The sequence below is a fragment of the Camellia sinensis genome, chromosome 9 (assembly GCF_055761805.1).
Source record: "Camellia sinensis isolate YWXY chromosome 9, ASM5576180v1, whole genome shotgun sequence".
NCBI lineage: Eukaryota > Viridiplantae > Streptophyta > Magnoliopsida > Ericales > Theaceae > Camellia > Camellia sinensis.
This window is the reverse complement of record NC_138969.1, coordinates 77,024,741-77,044,829: the sequence shown is the minus strand read 5'-3', so window position 1 is coordinate 77,044,829 and position 20,089 is coordinate 77,024,741. Positions and strand designations below refer to the sequence as shown.

Genomic DNA, 20,089 nt, shown 5'->3' with positions numbered 1-20,089 from the left:
TTTCTTCTTGCATCAATTTGATCATAGTAATATGAATTGTATCAATTTTGTGTTCTAGTTTTTTTTATATTTTCTCAATTTAGTTTAGGAAAAATTATCAAAAAGTCCCATATAGGAATCAGTTACTCCAATCAGCCCCATGAATTTTTTAATACATTGATAGGTTTTGTTTGTTTTGACAACCTTATCGTGAAATCTTATTTTAAATTTTTGTATGATGTCATAGATATTTATACCCTTTCTCATTGGGGGACGTTATTTTATGAAAGTTGGATCCAATTTTTAGATTACGTTTCCGTCATTTCAACGTAACATTCTAAAAAAACCTACTTAATATACTTTTTTTTTCCTAACGTTACATTCCGATGTAACATACTAAAAAATTCTTTAGTGTACGACGTATTACACTCAAAAACTCTTTTGTGTATTTTTTCCAATCGTAACACTTCAACACTAAAAAATTTCTTAGTATACTTTTTTCAAACATAATACTGCAATTTAACACTCCAACACTAAAAAATTCCTTAGTGTACTTTTCCAAACGTAACGCTTGAACACTCACTAAAACATAACACTCCAAGATAACAGTTCAAAAAAACAGCTTAATATACTTTTTCCAAACGTAACACTTTAATGTAACTTTCTAAAAGGATTAAATGAGTCATTCCACATGAGTCATTCCACATCTACAATCTGATGGGCAAATGAATCATTCCACATCTAAAAGGATTAAATGAATTACAATATATATATATATATATATATAACACTATACGGATCACAAATCTAAAATATGGAAATTATTAATTAATCAACTTTTAATTTAATTGATAATATCTATTAAAAAATTAGACGAAATTCCACATTTTGTGTATGTATTTTTATTCTATTTGTAGATAATTGTAGAAGTGGTTGGTGAATGGATTCCATGATCTCCTCCATCGCTTTAGTATTTATTTGTCATGATTTTTCAACATGCATTCTTTTTTTGGTTTGGATTCTCTTCAACCTGTTAGTATAGTTTGGACTTGATAGGGCTATTTTGGAGTTAATTTGATAATCTAAATTATTCACTTTTAAGAATTTTTACACAAAATGAATGGCTATTTATCAAATTATATTTGTTATCTATTTTTTTAAGTGAAATATGATTCAAATATATAACTATCATCTTAATTTTTCACATAAATATTTTACTCAATAAATTTTAAAATGTGAACGTCTCATAGCACCAAAATCAACCCCATAATAGGCCCATTGAACCCAATTGTTCTCTCAATAATCTATACCCTTCTTTTTTTCTTTACCATGCCGTTCATTTATCATATGTTGTTGATATTAGAGGCCTTCAAATTAGTCAGTAAAGCGAAGAATCGAACTAAACCGACTACTTTGGGTTTGGGTTGTGTTGGTTTTCGAGTGCATTGGTTTGATTCTCAGTCTTCAAATCATCATACTGATATGATTGGATTGCTTATTGATTTAAACCTTGTCTAAACCGAATCACCCCTAGAACCGAACCTATATATATATTTTAAAATTTTATTTATATTGACATTTTTTCACTTAATAGGTCAATTACAATGGACATGATTGCATCTAATAAATCCCACATACAAGAATTATTAGGTGACATGAATGAATGAAGTATTAGAAGCTTGCGTTAGATTTTGTAGTTGATTTAATTTGTATTGGTTATACTAATTTTATAGCAATCTCACTTATTGAGTATACCATTCTCGTTCAGATCCTCTTTTAATTATTTTGTACCCTCTTTCTGGTTGTGTCCATATCTTTTTTCATGGGTTTGGATTTTGCAAATAAAGGACATGACAATAGACAGGTGACATGAACAGATAAGTGGATAGTAAACAAATAGACAGATGGGTAAAATTAATATACTCTTTCAAATTATTATCGTCCTTTTCGTCCCAAAAAAATAGAGTTTGGGGGCTATTTTGAAATTAGACCCATGGTTCGAGTACCCTATTTTTTTTTTAAATTGATTTAAATATGAAAATTTTCACTAAAAAAAGAAAAACATGAAAATGAAAAATAGAAAAAACACGGGTTTGAAATCAAAACAATATGTCCTTCAAAACACTAGTAACTCGTCTAGTTTGGTCTGATGATATGTAATAAATTGGCTTGTATCTGAACTAGAAGTTTTCAAAAAACACAAAAAAAAAAAAAATAAAATAAAATACAAATACAGTTTTAGTTTAAAGCTAAACAACATTTCCTTCGGAATCAGGTTTAGTCCAATGATATGTATCTTATTGGTAAATTGGTGTGTATCCGAACTGCAAGCATTCCAAGAAACTATGTATCTGAACCAAAATTTTCCGAATCCGACATTGAAAGGTATGTTGTATCAACTAATCTGTGGAGAAGTTTTTCCTCTACACAATGGTACCACAATTTCTTTGGCGCAAATGTTGGTAAGGAAAAAGGAAAAATGAAGGGAAGGAAATCTTCAGAAAAGATAACAAATTTATTCATATACATAACAACTAATTAAAACATAACAACTAAGCATTATCTTTGTTGTTGCTAGCCATTAAACTCTGCATAGGAACAAGAAAAATCTTTAGCATAAGACAAAATCTAGGTATCTTTCCACAGTAAGTAATATGAGAAAAAGGAACAAAGCAGAAAAGGACTAATATTGTGTAAATCTTTCTACACATCTTTCACAACTCAGGAGGACAAACGAATATCTACACAGTATTAACCGCTATTGAACGTTTCAAGTGACATAAAAAAATGTATTCAAATTCAAATTGACAAAAAAATAAAAATAAATTTGGTTGTATGGGACGAAAAGTAATCTTTCAACACATCTTTCACAACTCATGAGGAAGAACAAACATCTACACAAGATTAGTCCCCTTTTAGAGTTTTAATTGATAAGTGAAAATGTATTCAAATTCAAATTGACCCCAAAAAAAAAAAAAAAATGGTTATATGAGACAGAAAGTAAGATGCTGCTACCACTCTGTTGATGTCATTATTAATTTGTTGAAATCACGATAGTCTAGTGACATAGATAAACAAATAGTTAACATAGAGTGAGTAAGATGTGTTACGTACGGAATTGTGCTGCAATGAATAGTAAAGTCAATGGTTATTCCGCGAAGATCAATTTTGCAAAGATCGGGAAGTTTCTTAGCTCTATCAACGTTAACCCCTAAAGAAGGTCCAACTTGCTTAAAACACGCACAAACAGCCCGGCGATCTGCTGTAGAATTAACCATCTGGTTCAAGTTTTGAGCTCCCTGACAGCACGGCACAGTGATGTCGCCGATGCCCAACAGGTATGGTTCGCATGGAAGTATTTTCAGTATCGCATCTGGGCAAGTAATTGTTGCATTCACAGTCACAGAGCTTGCAATCAATGCCAAAATTACCATCACCCACTCTACCGCAAACACTGACCCACCCATCGTCTTCTTCATCACCATATCTTTTCTCTTTTTAAAGCTTTAAGAACAAAACTTGGTTTTGATATGTTTCTTGGGACTACAATGTTGAGGAACACACCCTATTTATAATGCATTTGGGTGGTGGTTTTTCTAATCAGTGTGAACGCATAATATCAATCAAGTTCACATTTTTGGAACGAAAGGAATGAATTTGATTTAATGCAATGACCAATTAATTTGTTGGTATAACTGCCACTCATTTGAGGTAATTAACAAAAATAATTAAATGCTAATTAAGAATATATAAATGTTACGAACACACAAATTACGAAATAGAAATACTATTTACACCCAAAATCTATGCCCAGAATGCACAAAAGCTCACACATGAGGGTGGGTTCCTCATGAAACCTTTGCAAAGTACTTGTCTTTATAGGCACAATATCGTGTGGTGAGTTCGTGGACGTATTTTGCCAATTTATTTTGATAATTCACACCGTTCATATTATAGGGTTTATCAAGAAGAATTATCCAAAAAAGGTTTATCGAGTAGAGCATCCTTGAAAAAGTAATTAAGGCAATTGGACATCTAAAACCCATAAAAAAATTTTTTTAAAAAGCACACTAAATTTATGTTAGAAAAAATAAATGATTAACATAATTTTGAGAATTTTTTTAAAAGCACTTATGGTCCGATTATAGGGATATGCAAGTCCGATTAAACTCATTTTTTATACGAATAATATACTCAACAAATTCTATAATATGAACGGTTCGGATTATCAAAATAAAATCAAAACGAACCTCAATCGGGGGCATTACAATGGAGGTGACAATACCCGCCCTGTGTCTGTCCCACGTGAGTCTCACATATGTAAATCCTACCTTCATGTGAAAATTTCTGTATATTCTTTGCACAAATTTTCAATGTAAGATTGATAATTATAGAAATGCTAAAAAATGTTATACCACTTAACGAGTTGTAATTAAGCGTATAAATGTATATAAATGAATCCCTAACTCTATCAGAGTTGTGAAAGTTTAGCATGGAAAGTACATAAAAAAAAATTCACATCAGGTCTAACCCATGCTGTACCGAAGATAATTTTCACTCAAATAAAAAATGGGAAAATATTATTCTCTTCGAAATATTTTTAAGGAAAACTACTTTAAGACATTAATTGTTGCCATTAATACAATGTCAAAAATTTTATCTCAACGGTTATAAACTTTTATTACAAAATTATTCAATATAATTTCCAGTTTATTGTGTTTCCATTTTAATATTTATATAATTGTTAGTCATTATTCTATGAGTGGTGTTATATATACCAATTAGTGTACTAACTAGTGTACCAACCCTAGTTATGACCTTATTATTGACCTCCACTCATTATACAAATTACAAATACTAAAACGACCGTGCTAGGGAGCTCGAAAATGAGCTCCCCCGAATCCCCCTAATCTTGATTTTTTTTTTCAGAAGCAGAGAAGGAGAAGAGAAGGAAGGAGGAGGAGGAGGAGGAGTGGACTGGAGGGGGCCATAACAGTGGGAGGAGGCGGAGGCGGGGCCGGAGGCGACGACGGAGCTGCTGCGACGGGCTGGGCGACGGCGGCGGCGGGCTGGGGGATCGGCGGCAACATGCTGGGCGACGATCTCTTCTCTCTTCCCCTCTTCTTCTCTCTTTCTCTCCCTCTCCCTCTCCCTCCGAGCTGTTGCAGAGTCGAACATGGAAGAAGAAAAAAGAAAAGAAAAAAAAAAAATCCCCAAAACGACGTCGTTTTGGGGATTAGGGGGATTAGAGGGGGCCAAATTCGAGCTCTCAAACATTATTCATACTAAAAATATCTTAAATTATGTTACATCATCAATTGATATACGAATCAGTACATATAGCATTAATCTTATTCTATTATTATGTGGCTTGATTCAAGGACACACATATATATATATATATATATATATATCTACATTACTCACTTTCCCGTTTTGAACTACTAAAATTACTTTCCGTTGTATCTAGAAAAACAAAAACCACTAAAATTCTTTCTTTATTTGTTAACAGTAAATTATGCCGAAAATGCTTATAGCATCTCGAAACATTTTGATTATATGGTAAGTAAATGGAAAGAGATTTATGAATAAACGTTCTTAAAATATTTTGAAACATCATTTCTAAATTGGGTTGAGCTTCTTTTTTGTTCACATGTCGACAAGAGAGAATGGATTGTTGAGCCAACATATGTCCCATTTCATTTATCCAAACAATTCACTTTTGAGAATTCACAGAGTATAATATTCGTATAAAAAATAAGATGATCGGATATCGGCACCTATATGTTTGAATCAAATTTGCCCTTCTAAATTTACCTCGATGACATGAAGTATTATATGTTATTTGTTGATTTGTTTAGAAATCGATCAATTAAAAGCTAACCTCCTACCACATCGCTAGCCAAAAAAAAAGACCTCCTACCACATCAGTTTGGGTAAATTTAGGGATAAGATTTTAGGGTATCTAACTTTACTTTAAATTATACTTGTGGTTCTTATAGCTTTCTTCTTACATCAATTTGATAATTGTAATATGAATTGTATCAATTTTGTGTTCTAGTGTATTTTATTTTATTTTTTGTTTTCTTAATTTAATTTAGGAAAAATTATCAGAAAGTCCCACATAGGAATCAATTACTTCAATCAGTTCCATGAATTTTCTAATACATTGATAAGTTCTGTTTGTCTTGGTAACCTTATCGTGAGATCTTATTTTAAATTTTGGTATGATTTGATAGACATTTATACCCTTCCTCATTGAGGGACATTATCTTAGGAAAGTTTGATTTAATTTTTAGACCATGTTTCCGTCACTTCAACATAACACTCTAAAAAAAAACTACTTAGTATACCTTTTTCCTAACGTAACATTCCGATGTAACATGCTAAAAAACTCCTTAGTGTACGATGTAATACACAAAAAAAACTCTTTAGTATACTTTTTCTAAACACAACACTTCAACACTGGTGTGTTTGGTAACGTTTACGTTTTCAGTTTATATTTACAAAAATTTTATAAACTGGTTTTTGTTTATTTTTAGAAAAACATAAACTAAAAACGTGTTTAGTAATTGACAAAATGTTTACAAAATTTTAAAAATATAAAAAAGAGTGAGAAATGGCAAGTAGTGGCAAGTGGCGGCAGAAGACGGTGTTGGAAAGTGGTGACGATGGGTGGTGGGTAGCTGGTGGTGGTGGGTGGTGGCAGGTGGGTGGGTGACGGTGGCGGGTGGTAACGAGTGGGTGGTTGTGGTGGTGGTGGCGGGTGGGTGGGTGAGTGGGTGACGGTAGCGGGTGGTGAGTGGTAGCAAGTGGGTGGTGGCGAGTGGTGGGTGGTGGTGGCAGGTGGGTGGCGGATGTCAAGTGGTGGTGGGCGGTGGCGGGTGGGTAGTGGTTGCGGGTAGGTGGTGGTGGTAGTGGTGGTGGGTGTGTGGGTGACGATGGCGGGTTGTGGGTGGTAGTGAGTAGGTGGTGGTGGCGGCGGCGGGTGGTGGTGGCAGGTGGGTGGTGGATGGTGGGTAGTGGTGGGTGGTGGCGAGTGGGTGGTAGGTGGTGATGGTGGGTGGGTGGGTGACGGTGATGGGTGGTAGCGAGTGGGTGGTGGTGATGGCGGTGGCGGTGGCGATGGCGGGTGGTGGTGGTGGTGACAGGTGAGTGGCGGTGACAAGTGAATGGCGGGTGATGGTGGTGGTGGTGGTGGTGGTAGGTTGTGGGTGGTGGTGGTGGCGGGTGGGTGGCATATGGCTAGTGGTGGTGGGCGACTGGTGGTGGCAGGTGGTGAATGGTGGTGGCAGGTGGGTGGTGAGTGGTGGTGGCAAGAAGGTGGCGGGCGGTGGATGGTAGTGGTGGGTGAATGGCAGGTGGGTGGTGGGTGGTGGTGGTGGTGGTAGTGGTGGTGACGAGGGGGGGTGGTGGTGGCGATTGGATGGCAGGTGGGTGGTGGGTGGTGGTGGTTGTGGTGAATGGTGGTGGCAGGTGGTGGCTGGTGGGTGGTGAGTGGTGGTGGCAGGTGGTGGTGGCAGGTGGGTGGTGGGCGGTGGTTGCGGAAGACGATGGTGGAAAATGGTGGCGGGTGGTAGTTAGTGTTGGGTGGTAAAAAAAAAACTGAAAATTCAAAACGGAAATACATTTTTTGTGTTTTCATTTTTTGGCCAAATTTATAAACTGAGACCACTGATTGATAAATCAAAAATTTTACCAAACAAGTTTTTATTTGAGTTTTTAAAATTTTTGTAAATATAAACAGAAAACTAAAAACGTAAGTGTTATCAAACGGCACCTAAAAAATTTCTTAGTGTACTTTTTCTAAATGTAATACTCCAACGTAACACTCCAACACTAAAAACTTCTTAGTGTACTTTCCCAAACGTAACACATGAACACTCAAACACTAAAACATAACACTCCAAGATAACAGTCCAAAAAAACAGTTTAGTGTACTTTTCTCAAACGTACCACTTCAATGTAACTTTCCAAATGTAACACTACAATCTAGCAGGTAAATGAGTCATTCCACATCTAAAAGGATTACAAAAAAAATTACAAGATTATATGGATCACAAATCTAAAATATAGAAATTATGAATATTCATCTTTTAATTTAATTGATAATATCTTTTAAAAAATTAGACGAAATTCCAAATTTTGTGTATGTATTTTTATTCTATTTGTAGATAATTGTGGAAGGGGTTGGTGAATGGATCCCATGATCTCCTCCACCACTTTAGTATTTATTTGTCATGATTTTTGAACATGCATTCCTTTTTCGACCGAGCATTACCATGCAGTCCATTCATCATGTATGCATACTTTTTTTGGTTTGGATTCTCTTCAACCTGTGAGTATAGTTTGGACTTGATAGGCTATTTTGGAGTTAATTTGATAATTTAAATTGTTCACTTTTAAGAATTTTTTTGGTAGGATATTCATGAAAAAATTAAAATAATCGAATATCAGAAACTATATATTTGAATCACATTTGTATTACACAAAATGGATGGCTATTCCTCAAATTATATTTGTTATCTATTTTTTCAAATCAAATGTAATTCAAACATATAACTACCATCTTAATTTTTTACATAAATATTTTACTCAATAAATTCTAAAACGCGAACATCTCATAGCACCAAAATCAACCCCATAATAGGCCCACTGAACCCAACTGTTCTCTCAATAATCTAGACCCTTCTTTTTTTCTTTACCATGCAGTTCATTTATCATATGTCGTTGATATTAGAGGCATTCAAATTAGTCAGTAAATCGAAGAATCGAACCAAACCGACCACTTTGGGTTTGGGTTGAGTTGGTTTTCGAGTGCATTGGTTTGATTCTCGGTCTTCAAATCATTAAACTGATATGATTGGATTGCTTATTGATTTAAACCTTGCCAAAACCGCACCCCGAGAACCGAACTTATATATATATATATATATATTTTAAAATTTTATTTATATTGACATGTTTGCACTTAATAGGTCTATTACAATGGACATGATTGCATCTAATAAATCCTACATACAAGAATTATTAGGTGACGTGAACGAATGAAATATTAGAAGCTTGCGTTATATTTTGTAGTTGATTTAATTTGTATTGGTTGTACTGATGGATTTAATTTGTATTGCTAATATTTAAGCTTGAGTTAGATTTAATTTGTAATGGTTTGCATTAAATGATATTTTGCTCTTCATTTATGTTATATTTAAATTTTAAAGACTTGTTTATTTTAATAATTTAGTATTTATTGATTCAGTTATTTTTAGAAAAAATTAGTGAAACATCTCTCTTCAACTTTTGATAGTAGGAGAGGTCCAATATATTTTTTCTTATTAGTGAAGGTCTCTCAATAATATTATTAGAGAAATTTCAACTCGGTGCAAAGAAATTACTCTTTGAAGTGTTAAAATTTTTCTGTACTAAAATTTCTCTATGCCAAAATTTCTCTATGCTAGGATTTCTATTTGCCGAAATTTCTCTGTGAAAATGTTGAGGGACTCCAACTACTATAAAAATATTGTATCTTAATATAAGTGATCTTAAACTAAACCCCTTATTTTTAATATAGTATGAAATCTTGGTTCTAACCCAAACCAATCGGAGCAACATTGGGTTGGGTTAGTTCTAGTGCATTATTGGTTTGATTCTGAGCCCAAAACCTTGGAACTGGTCGTAATTAGATTGATTCTAAATGTAGTATCAAACCGATCCATGAGCACCCTACTTGATATAGGGTGTAGCCAAAACCACATAATTTATAGTGTTGTTTCCCTTCATTTTATGTTATTTTTTATTAGTTTTCAACAATGGGGATGCTAACTGTTTGGTTTTGATCTCTTGCTCAAATTGAGCTTAGCACTCACCAAGTTAATGAGCCCCACAATTGTATAACAATTATATTTATGCAATATCTCTCATTAAAAGTTGGTGGCTAGGGAGGTGGGGGGATGGCGTTCGGTGTTGTATGGATGGAGGAGACGAGAACAAGGGTCTGTACCTGGAAAACCAGGTATTTACACAATTTTTGTGGACAACATTCCCTTGTCAATGAATCCAAAGGGGCTGTATGAGTTGTTTAAGAAGTTCAGAATGGTCAGAGATGTGTTTATCCCTAATAAGACTAGGAAAACAACAAGGTTAAGGTTTGGTTTTGTCAGATATGATTGCTCTGTTGCGGCGGAGATGGCAGTCCAAAAGGCTAATGGAGTGTGGTGTGACGACAAAGCTTTATGGGGCAAGTTCGCAGAGTTTGCAAAAGATACTTCTGGTGCTAGGGGTATGGGTCAGTCTACTAAAGGAAGGAAGGGCAATAGGAGAGCAGAACAGGTTGGGAGGAGTTATCTGGCGAAAGCAGAGTCCTCGTTTAGGAGCAAGAAGTCATATGCAGAAGTGGTTCAGGTGGGAAATGTTTATGAGACTATGGGCCCTACTGTAGATGTGGTTGAAGTGGGGAATGGTTGGTTGTATGATAGTCTTATTGTTAAGCTGAAAAGTTTCTATGTGTTTTCAGACTTCAAAAAAGCTGTCTGTGATCTAGGACCAGAAGGAGTTGCAGTTAGAAAAGGAGGTGGAAGGACTGTTGTGGTATCCTTCAGGTCAGCGATTGAGTTGAAGGCTAATAAGTCATTACTTGAAAGTTGCTGGAAGGATTGGTGTGTTTCCATGGACGAGTGGTCGAGGAGAGGGCATATCCAGTAAGAGAGAGGAGTATGGTTGTGCTGTTATGGAATTCCTTTCAATTTGTGGAGTGTTGATACATTTAGTAAGATTGGGCATTTCTGGAGAGAGGTAATTAGAGTGGATGAAGCTACATCCAAGCAAGTATCATTCAGATGTGGAAGAGTGAAAGTAGCCACGTTTTTTATGGGTGTTATTAATACAATGGTGCAGGTAAGATGTAAAGGTAAAAGCTATACAGTAAGAGTTTGTGAGGAACATGTCCTGGTGCCAAGGAATGGTGTTCGTAAATGCTCTGCTATGGATTTCTGTAGTTCCAACAATTCAGAGGTTAAGCAAGGCAGCCATGGGAGACTAGAACTGGAAGTAGTGGCTGAAGTGGAAGCCACAATGCAGACTGAGGTGGCCATTCATGATGAGGTGGCCTCTCTTTGTAGGAAGGGAGGGGCAATTAGGGATGGTAGTTGAGGTGTGGAGAAGCTGGACGTTTTTTCTCCTTCTGTAGTGGGAGACTCATTTAATACATGCATGGGGAGTCAGAAGGAATTAGTAGTATGTAATAGAGGTATTTCCAATGATAGTATAACTGTTTGTCAAAGGAATATTATTGAGAGGAGTGGTAAGGAGGAATGGTTGGTTACAGCTGGTTATCTAAGAAGCCTTAGTGGTAATGGGCCTGATAGGCAAGGGATTAAGATTCAAATTGTATTGGATGAGGCTATTAGAGCAAAGGGTGTGGTTAAGCCCAGTGAAGTTAATACGGGTGTGGGCCTATGCTCTAATGGCAAGGATGTGATTCAGGCCTATGCTAGTGAAAGTTCTCATTTACCTTCTTCACAGCCCATATCTATTTTGGGTAGGGCTGCGGGAGGATTTGGGGTGCCGCACAAACAGATTTGCAAATTAATTGGGAAAAAAAAAGATTTAGCTTATGAAAAGGTATCAAGTTGGGGAAGAAAAGATCTGAAAGGGGGAAAGGGAGCTGTTCGTTGTTGTGGTTCATCTTCAAGGGGAAGTTGGCACAAAGGACCTGTTTTTCAAGTGGCAGCAGCTGTGCTGTCAAGATCAAGTTCGGGTGGTCAGTCTAATCGGGGAAGGGCTTGGGTTACGAAGGAAGCAAAGGAGACTTTGAAGGTGGGTAAATCCTTAGGGATTGACTTCGGCAGCAATGAACATGAGGTATTGCAGAGAATCATGGAGTTAGAGGAGGATGATGCGAGGAGGGTGGCGTAGAAGGATGGTGTTATTCACCACTGAATAACATTATCAGGTGGCCTTTGTGTCTTGATTTGTGTTCAGATGAAGCTACTGTTTTGGAATATCAGGGGTTTTGGGAAATCAGGGACAAGAAGGAAAATTAGGGAGTTACTTAAGGAGCGCAGAGTTGATCTAGCGTTTTTTCAAGAAACTAAGAAGGGTGGCTTGTCTAGAGAGTTGGTACACTTGGTTTGGCCTGATGATAATTTTGAATTTTTGAGTGTGGATGCTGATGGTTCGGCTGGTGGGCTATTGTGTGTATGGAGACCGAAGGCTTTTGTAATGTCCCATTACTACAGCTCTAGGTGTTTCGTTTTGTTGTCAGGTACTGTCTTCCCTGATTTTCATTGTGTCTTTATAAATATTTATGCACCAAATGATGCTTCACGGAGGGGCCTTTTATGGAATGTCATTAAGAATTTAAGGTCATAATTTCCTGGCCCATGGTGTTTGGGGGGTGACTTTAATGAGATTAGGAGTTTAGGGGAAAGGAAATGTTGTATAAGAAGGGATAGAGGCATGTTAGAGTTTAACAACCTTATTGAAGAATTAGAACTGTTTGATGTGCCAATGCATGGAAGACAATTTACTTGGAGTAATTCAGAAGATGGGGGCAGGTGGAGTCGGATTGACAGAGTATTGCTGTTCTCTGAATGGATAGAGAAGTTCAAGCTGAAATTGTGGGCTTGCCTAGGGGTGTGTCGGATCACTGCCCTTTGCTTTTGATGGAGGATGAGAGGGACTGGGGACCAAAACCGTTCAGGTTTATCAATGCCTGGCTCTTATATCCAGATTTTATGTCATTTATTAAGAAGTCTTGGGGGGAATCAACAATTTGTGGGTGGGCGGGGTTTGTGATTGTCATGAAGCTTAGACATCTGAGATTGGTTCTGAAGAAGTGGAATAGAGAGATGTTTGGGAATGTATCTTGTTCATTAAAAAATGCACAAGAGGAGTTGCACGAATTGGATTTGGTGGCTGAATCCAGAGAATTGGGGGATGATGAAGTAGCTAGGCAAAGAGAGGTTAGGAAGCTAGTATGGTCTTTGTCTAAAAGGGAGGAATGGATGTGGCTTTAGAAATCCAGATTAGATTGGACCTTGAAAGGTGACAAAAATGCAAGGTTTTTTCATACTATAGCTTCGAGTAGGCAGTGCAGGAATTTCCTTATGGTGAGTGTCTTGAGGAGCCAAACCTGGTGAAAGGAGAGGTGTTAAGGCACTTTAAACAAGTGTTTACTGAAGATTGGGGGAGTAGTCCACAGCTGAGAGGGCAATTTAGATCTATTGGTCAAGATCAACTTGTGGATGGCTTGGATGCTATTTTTTCGGAAGATGAAGTTTGGGCTACTATTAAAAGTAGTGATGGGAATAGAGCTCCGAGACCGGATGGATTTAACTTGGCGTGCTTCCAAAAATGTTGGAGGGTGTTTCAGCCAGAGGTTATGCAATTTTTCAAGGAGTTTTATGACAATGGGAAGTTGGCTTCGGGGTTAAACAACTCTTTTATTACTCTTATACCCAAGGTTGATTGTCCAATTAGTATTTTTGATTGCAGGCCAATAAGTCTAATTGGGTCTATATATAAGATTCTAGCCAAAGTGTTAGCTAATAGGTTGAAGAAGGTGGTGCCAAGGGTTATTGGCGAGGCACAATTAGCATTTTTGGGCAGCAGGAATATACTTGACGGGGTTTTAATAGCTAATGAGATTGTTGATTGGTGGGAGGCTAATAGAAAGAAGGGAGTGATTCTCAAGCTTGATTTCCAAAAGGCATACGATTCAGTTAATTGGGGTTGTCTCTTATCTATGATGAATGAGTTTGGCTTTGGGGTTAGGTGGAGGGGTTGGATTCGGGAGTGCCTCCAATCTTCCAGATGTTCTGTTCTTGTCAATGGATCTCCAACAGATGAATTTAAGCCTAGTAAAGGTCTTCGACAAGGTGACCCTTTATCTCCCTTCCTGTTTAACATAGTGGGGGAATGGCTTAATACGTTGATGCTTAAGGCCAGGTCTTTGGGTCTACTTTCAGGGGCTACGGTGGGTCATGATGTTACGATATCACATCTTCACTTCGTGGACGATATGATTATTTTCTATGAGGTTGAGTTGGAAGTGGTAATGGTAGTTAAAAGGATTTTGAGGTGCTTCAAACTGGTCTCTGGCTTGAAAATTAATTTTCATAAAAGCTCTATATGTGGTATAGGTGTGCCTGAGAACGAGATGGAGGTGTTTTGTGATAACCCTGCTCCGTATTATGCTAATTAATCTTAATTGCGTATGTGATTATGTGTTTGATATGATTTTGAGTGCCATTTATATGTGGTTTTGAATTTCTATCTGTTCACCGTAGGAATATCTATTCAACTTACTGTTATAAACTGAAAATTTAAGGCCTTATCGGCCATAGAAACTAAAATTAACTACACCATTGTGATTGGCGTAATTTTTAGAGCCTATTGTGAAATTTAATTGAAAATTGATTCGGATCAGATTAATTAGATTAAATTGATGGTGTAGTGCTCAAATTATTTAATATTGATAATTATGATTAATGGGACTTATATAAAAAGGGGCACTATACACTCAACTCCTCTCTTTTATTCATTTTGGCTGAAATCACTCTAAGGAAAGAGAGAGAGGGTCGGCTAGAGAGGGAAAGAGAAAGAATTGGGCAATTTTGGCTTAAGGCTTGAGAATTGGAGGTTGAACTCAAAGAATTACCTAGAATTTGGGTGTTTAAAGCTCCTAGGTGAGTAAATTCATGGATATTAGCTTGTAACTTTGGGAATTCAAAATTGAATGATGATAAGGAACATGAATTGAATTGATTGTGATGAAAATGAATTAGGTTTGATAAATTAGAACTCAATATACACATGCATGTAGGAAATTGCCATGAATTTGTATGTTAGAGCTTGAAATACATGATCCGTGTTGAATCTTTGATTGAAGTTCATGTTTTTAACCATCTCTTCATCAGCTAAGTTGAGAATGAGGGTTATATCTCACATGAATGTACAATTCATAAGAGTATGAGTTTTGAATGCATGAATTTGTTATGTTGGAAATAAGTTTGGTGTAAATTGGGACATGCATGTGATTAATTTGTGAAATTGAGCCTCATAATGTAATAAATTTGGTGTTGGATCATGTGGATAGATGTATATGTGAAGTTTGAGCCATAATATGCAAGATATGTTGAGTTGAATGCAAGTTTGAAGCTCAAGAACAATTCTGGATTTTCCAGAATTTGGGATGTCCGCTCGAGTGGGGAAAGCGTCGCTCGAGCGGGAAATACGAGCTCCCAGAAGTTTTGCAGACATGGGTGTCCGCTCGAGCGGGGACATTCACGCTCGAGCGAGGAGCCATGTAGTGGGACTTCCAGCTCGAGCGTCTGAGTTCACGAACGAGCGTAATAATGAGGCAACCAGTACTTTTGCAGACTTAATGGGTCCGTTTGAGCGGGAAAGTCTACGCTCGAGCGGGGACCCCTGTTTATGAAATTTTGTAAATGTGTTCTGTGTTCCATTTTTCGTTCTCTTTCACTTCTAAGTACTCTTAGGCATGCATTAAGCATTGTAAATGAGTTAAAAGGATAAGAATGAAGCCCAAAGATGAATATGTGAATTAAGAACGGATTGAATTGTTTGTGACCCATTGTGTTCATGGAATGTGTAGGGCCGAGCTCCAGGGCAAATCATCCTGCCGATCACTGTAAGTAATATCTTAATAAAGATGTCTGGAGTATGTTATTTGTCCAATTGCTTATTTCCATATAAGTCTTACAAGTTTGTTACATTGAATTGGGGACAAATATTTGTATGACACGAATGAATGGGTCAGAGGCCGTATGACATAAATGAATGATAGTCTGATACGAATGATAGTCAGAAATATGAATGGTTGGGCCAAAGGCCAGTTTGACATGAATGAAAGAATGGTTGGGCCAAAGGCCAATTCGACATGACTGAAAGAATGGTTGGGCCAAAGGCTAGTTCGACATGAATGAAAGAATGGTTGGGCCAAAGGCCAGTCTGACATAAATGAAAGAATGGATGGGTCAAAGATCGTTTGACATGAGTGAAAGATAAATGGGCCAAAGGCCAGTTTGACATAAATGGATTGGGCCCGAGGCCGTTCGATGTGTTTGGAACCGCAGTCACTTGATCTATATATATATATGCTAGATAGAAATATGAATTGGGCCCAAGGCCGTCTGATGTATGTTCTTCTAATGTATCTTCTTTATTTGATATTATTCACTGGGCTTTCGCTCACGCTCATTCATGTGTTTGTAGGTGAGCCAAGAGAGGTTCAAACCCAGCCTCAGTGAAGTTTGTGTGGAACAACCAAAGTTTTGAAGAGTCAGCCCTTACGTCTCACGCATGAGACTCGTCTTCACCCTTTTGCTACCTTGTTATATTTTGTCATGTTGGCGAGGACTTTGGATTGCAATTGTATATAGTTTTGATTGGCTGACCTATACTTGAATGATCCTGTATGTACAGAGCTTTGTGTTAGTACATATTTTGATGTGAGTTATTAACATGTATATGTATGGTTTGTTATGACGTGCCATATAAGCACGGCTCTAAGGACAAAGTTTAAATTTGCTTCCGTTTGGCCCTTTTACTCTGATGAGTTATGTCTTATTTGGTTTGAGGCCGTAGGTAATCTCGTGATTACTGGCCAGTTATGTCCTTAACCCATGGGGGCGGGTTCGGGTCATGACATGTTTGCATCTAGATTATATTGTAGGGTTCAGAAATTACCACTGTCCTATCTTGGGTTACCATTAGGGGCAAGCCCTAGGCTTAAGAAGACTTGGAAGCCTATTCTTGATAAATGCAAAGCTAGACTTGCTTCTTGGAAGAGGAAGCTTCTATCATTTGGAGGAAGGTTAACACTCATTAAGTCAGTGTTATCTAGTCTGCCTTCGTATTATTTATCTCTTTTTAAGATTCTCTCTTCTGTGGCTAAGGCATTTGATAGAATCCGAGAAAACTTTCTGTGGGGGGGGGGGGGAGGGATCTGACATGAAGAGGAAGGTTCATCTTGTTAGTTGGGATGAAGTAATTAAAGGCAAAGACAATGGGGGTCTGGGTATTAGGAGGGTTCAATAGGTGAATGATTGCCTATTGGCTAAATGGTGGTGGCCGTATGGTGCGGAGGATTCACCATTGTGGAAACGTGTAATTTGTTGTAGGTATTCTTCGAATGGTGGGAGGTGGTACCCTTTTCTAGAAGTTTTTTGGGTCTTATTCAAAAATTTGGGGTGATATTCTCAAGGTTAGTAAATCAAATTCTCATCTTTTCAATATTTTTATGGTTAATTCTCAATTATTTGTGGGTAATGGAAACAGAGTCCACTTTTGGTCTGATAGTTGGGTGGGTAATCTTTTTATTAAGTCTTTGTTTCCTAGGTTATTTAGTCTATCATCAGAGAAGGAGATCACTCTGAGAGTGGTGATGGATAGGAGGGATGCCCATTAAAATGGCTTTCTCAGGTTTAGAAGAACCTTGCTGAGTTGGGAATCAGATGAGTTGATTAGATTGGAGGCTTTTTTGATCTCTGTTGGGACTGGTTTTTCTGATAGTGCTGACTGTCTATAGTGGATGGCTAATTCTTTTGGGCAGTTTTCGGTCTCTTTCTTGTATTCCTTGTTGATGTCTTTCACTCCTCTTTTGGTTTCTAAGTTACTATGGAACAATATTTACCCCCCAAAAGTGTAGTTTCTTGGATGGTTGGTGTGGAAGGGAAGACTTAAGTCTTTTTCATTTTTGCAAAGGATCGGGGTTTTAGGTCTTGAGGCTTCTGTCCTATGCATATTTTGCAAGAGGGAGGTGGAGTCAGTGTCCCATATCTTGTTCTGGTGTCCTTTTGCTTGGGGGGTGTGGTCTTGTCTACTGCAATGGTGGGGGCTGCATTGGGTTATACCTCGAAATGTGGAGGATCTTCTTGGCTGGTGGAGTAGTTTTAGGTGGGGTAAGTTTGCAAATTTGATTTGGCAGGCTATACCATTGGCTGTATTGTGGTCATTATGGAAGCTCAGGAATAAGGTTGTGTTCCAAAGTAAGCAAGCACATCTGGAGGAAGTGTGCGATCTGATCAAATTCAGAATTGCCATTTGGGTAAAGGCTCATTCTAGTGATGGTTTTTACTCTGTGCAGGAAATTGTTAATAACGTTCAGCAGTTCAAAGGTCACTCTTAGCTTCTTGGTAATGGATGCTTGCTGGATGTTTTGATGGATGATTATTACTGGTTTTGTAGTGTCTAGATACTAGTTCTGCTATATATTGTTGTCGGTGTTGCTGCTTGATGGGCAATTTGTTCGTTGTTGTTGTTTGTTGGGTGAATTGGTTGCTGATTGTTGCTGTTATGGTGATTGCTGGGTGTTGCTGTCTGCTGCTATTGTGATGCTAGTTTTGCTAATTATTAATCTGCTGATGCTGGGTTGCTAATTTTGCTTTGCTGCTAATTGGTAATCTACTGCTGGTGGGAAGTAATCTGGTATGGCAGGCAATTTTGGCTCATTGATCTTGGGTGATTTGATTAAGGCGTCGATAGCTGCTGCTGGTTTTATTATGGTTGTTGCATATTCTTTGTATTTTGAATTGGGTGTGTAGTTATAGTTGTTGGGTGTACTTAGGCTTGGGGTGTTTTGTTCTTCTTGTTTTTTTGTGTTTTTTGGGTTATTGTTGATTGGCCTCTCACCTATCTCGGGCTTGTGCTACCATATTATTGTGCTGTCTCTCCGGTGCCATCCTAGATGGGATTGTAGAGGTTTAGCTATGATGCTCGTTTTGCACAGCCTTGTTTTATTGTTGTATGTTTTCTCTTGTTTCTGGTTCTTCATTAATAAAAATTTTCTTTTGCTGATAAAAAAAAAAAAAAAACAAAAACTGTTTGGTTTTGATTTATTTTTTGAAAATTGATAATTTTTTTAGTGAATTTTTTACTTTCTAAATGCAAATAACTTAGATGTAATTAAAAATTAAAATATTTGTGAATTTATATTTAAACAATTCTATAAATATATAAGAATACGAAAATGTACTGAATTGTTATATATTTTTTGTGTGTGATGAATTTTTTGAAGATTTTTTTCTATAAATATTATACTTTTTAAGTGTATTTAGGTGAAGTGCATCCAAAAACTAAAATAAATAAATAAATAAATAAATCATAAAATATTAAAATATTAAAAATTTTAACTAAAAACAAAAAAAAAAAACACAAAAAAAAAATTAATTTTCTAAAAAGTGCGCTTAATTTTCTAAAACCAAACAAAAGTGATTTTTCTATTTATAATGTACTGGCCAAGTTAGAAATGTATTATTTATTATTATTATTTTTTTTATCAGCAAAAGAAACTTTAGTGATGAAAATCAGATGTACAGAACACAGAGATGAACATTAATAAAGGGAGATGAGTGCTTAAGTATCAAAGCAAACTAGACGATTCCAACTAGGTCAAGATCGAAAAGCAAGCCAATCATCTACTAGCATTACACCATGACTGGAGGGAAATCAACTGAACAAACAAGAAAACAAAGGAAATAAAACCACCCCCAACACCCAAAACACCGATCATAATAGTCCATCTACACCTTCCAAATTCGAACCCTCATATCAAACAATCACCTCAAACCAATACTTAATCTCTTCAATTTTGGAAATACCATTAATACTTTTAGTAACTTTTTCTTCCTTTTTTTTATTTCTTTGACTAGCATTGTTGGGGTTTGAGACCTTATGAACACCACCACCCTTATGACTCTTAGATAATTCCCCTTTCTTGACCGAATTGCCATTCTCTACCGGAATAGAAGACTTTTCAACAACCTCAATTCCTTTCACTACTTCCTTAGGCTCAACAGAGATAAGTGAACTTGGCCCACTTCGAAGAGAAGACTACTTTGTTTTGCGAGGAGATTAACTCTAATCAAGTTTGTTATGTCCAATCCGCCTGTTTACTATCTATCATTGTTCAAGATTCTTGTTGGGGTCGCTAAGGAGATTGAGCAAATACAATCAGCTTTCTTGTGGGGAGGATCTGATCTCAGAAGAAAAGTACATTTGGTCTGTTGGGAGGTAATTGCAAAGAATAAGAATCTAAGTGGGATTAGAACATTCAATGAATGCCTATTGCTAAAATGGTGGTGGAGGTTTG

At 36.9% G+C, this 20,089-nt stretch overlaps 1 long non-coding RNA gene and 1 pseudogene across 1 annotated transcript; one reads left to right on the top strand and one right to left on the bottom strand.

Annotated features, from left to right (window-relative positions):
* Window positions 1–2,531: 2,531 nt before the first annotated feature.
* LOC114307960 (non-specific lipid-transfer protein 1 pseudogene) lies at window positions 2,532–3,464 on the bottom strand (annotated as a pseudogene).
* Window positions 3,465–11,547: 8,083 nt separating this feature from the next.
* Window positions 11,548–16,466, top strand: LOC145798664 (uncharacterized). Its single transcript, XR_014339996.1, has 2 exons — window positions 11,548–12,238; window positions 16,213–16,466. It is a non-coding gene; the product is annotated as an uncharacterized LOC145798664 (long non-coding RNA).
* Window positions 16,467–20,089: the final 3,623 nt, after the last annotated feature.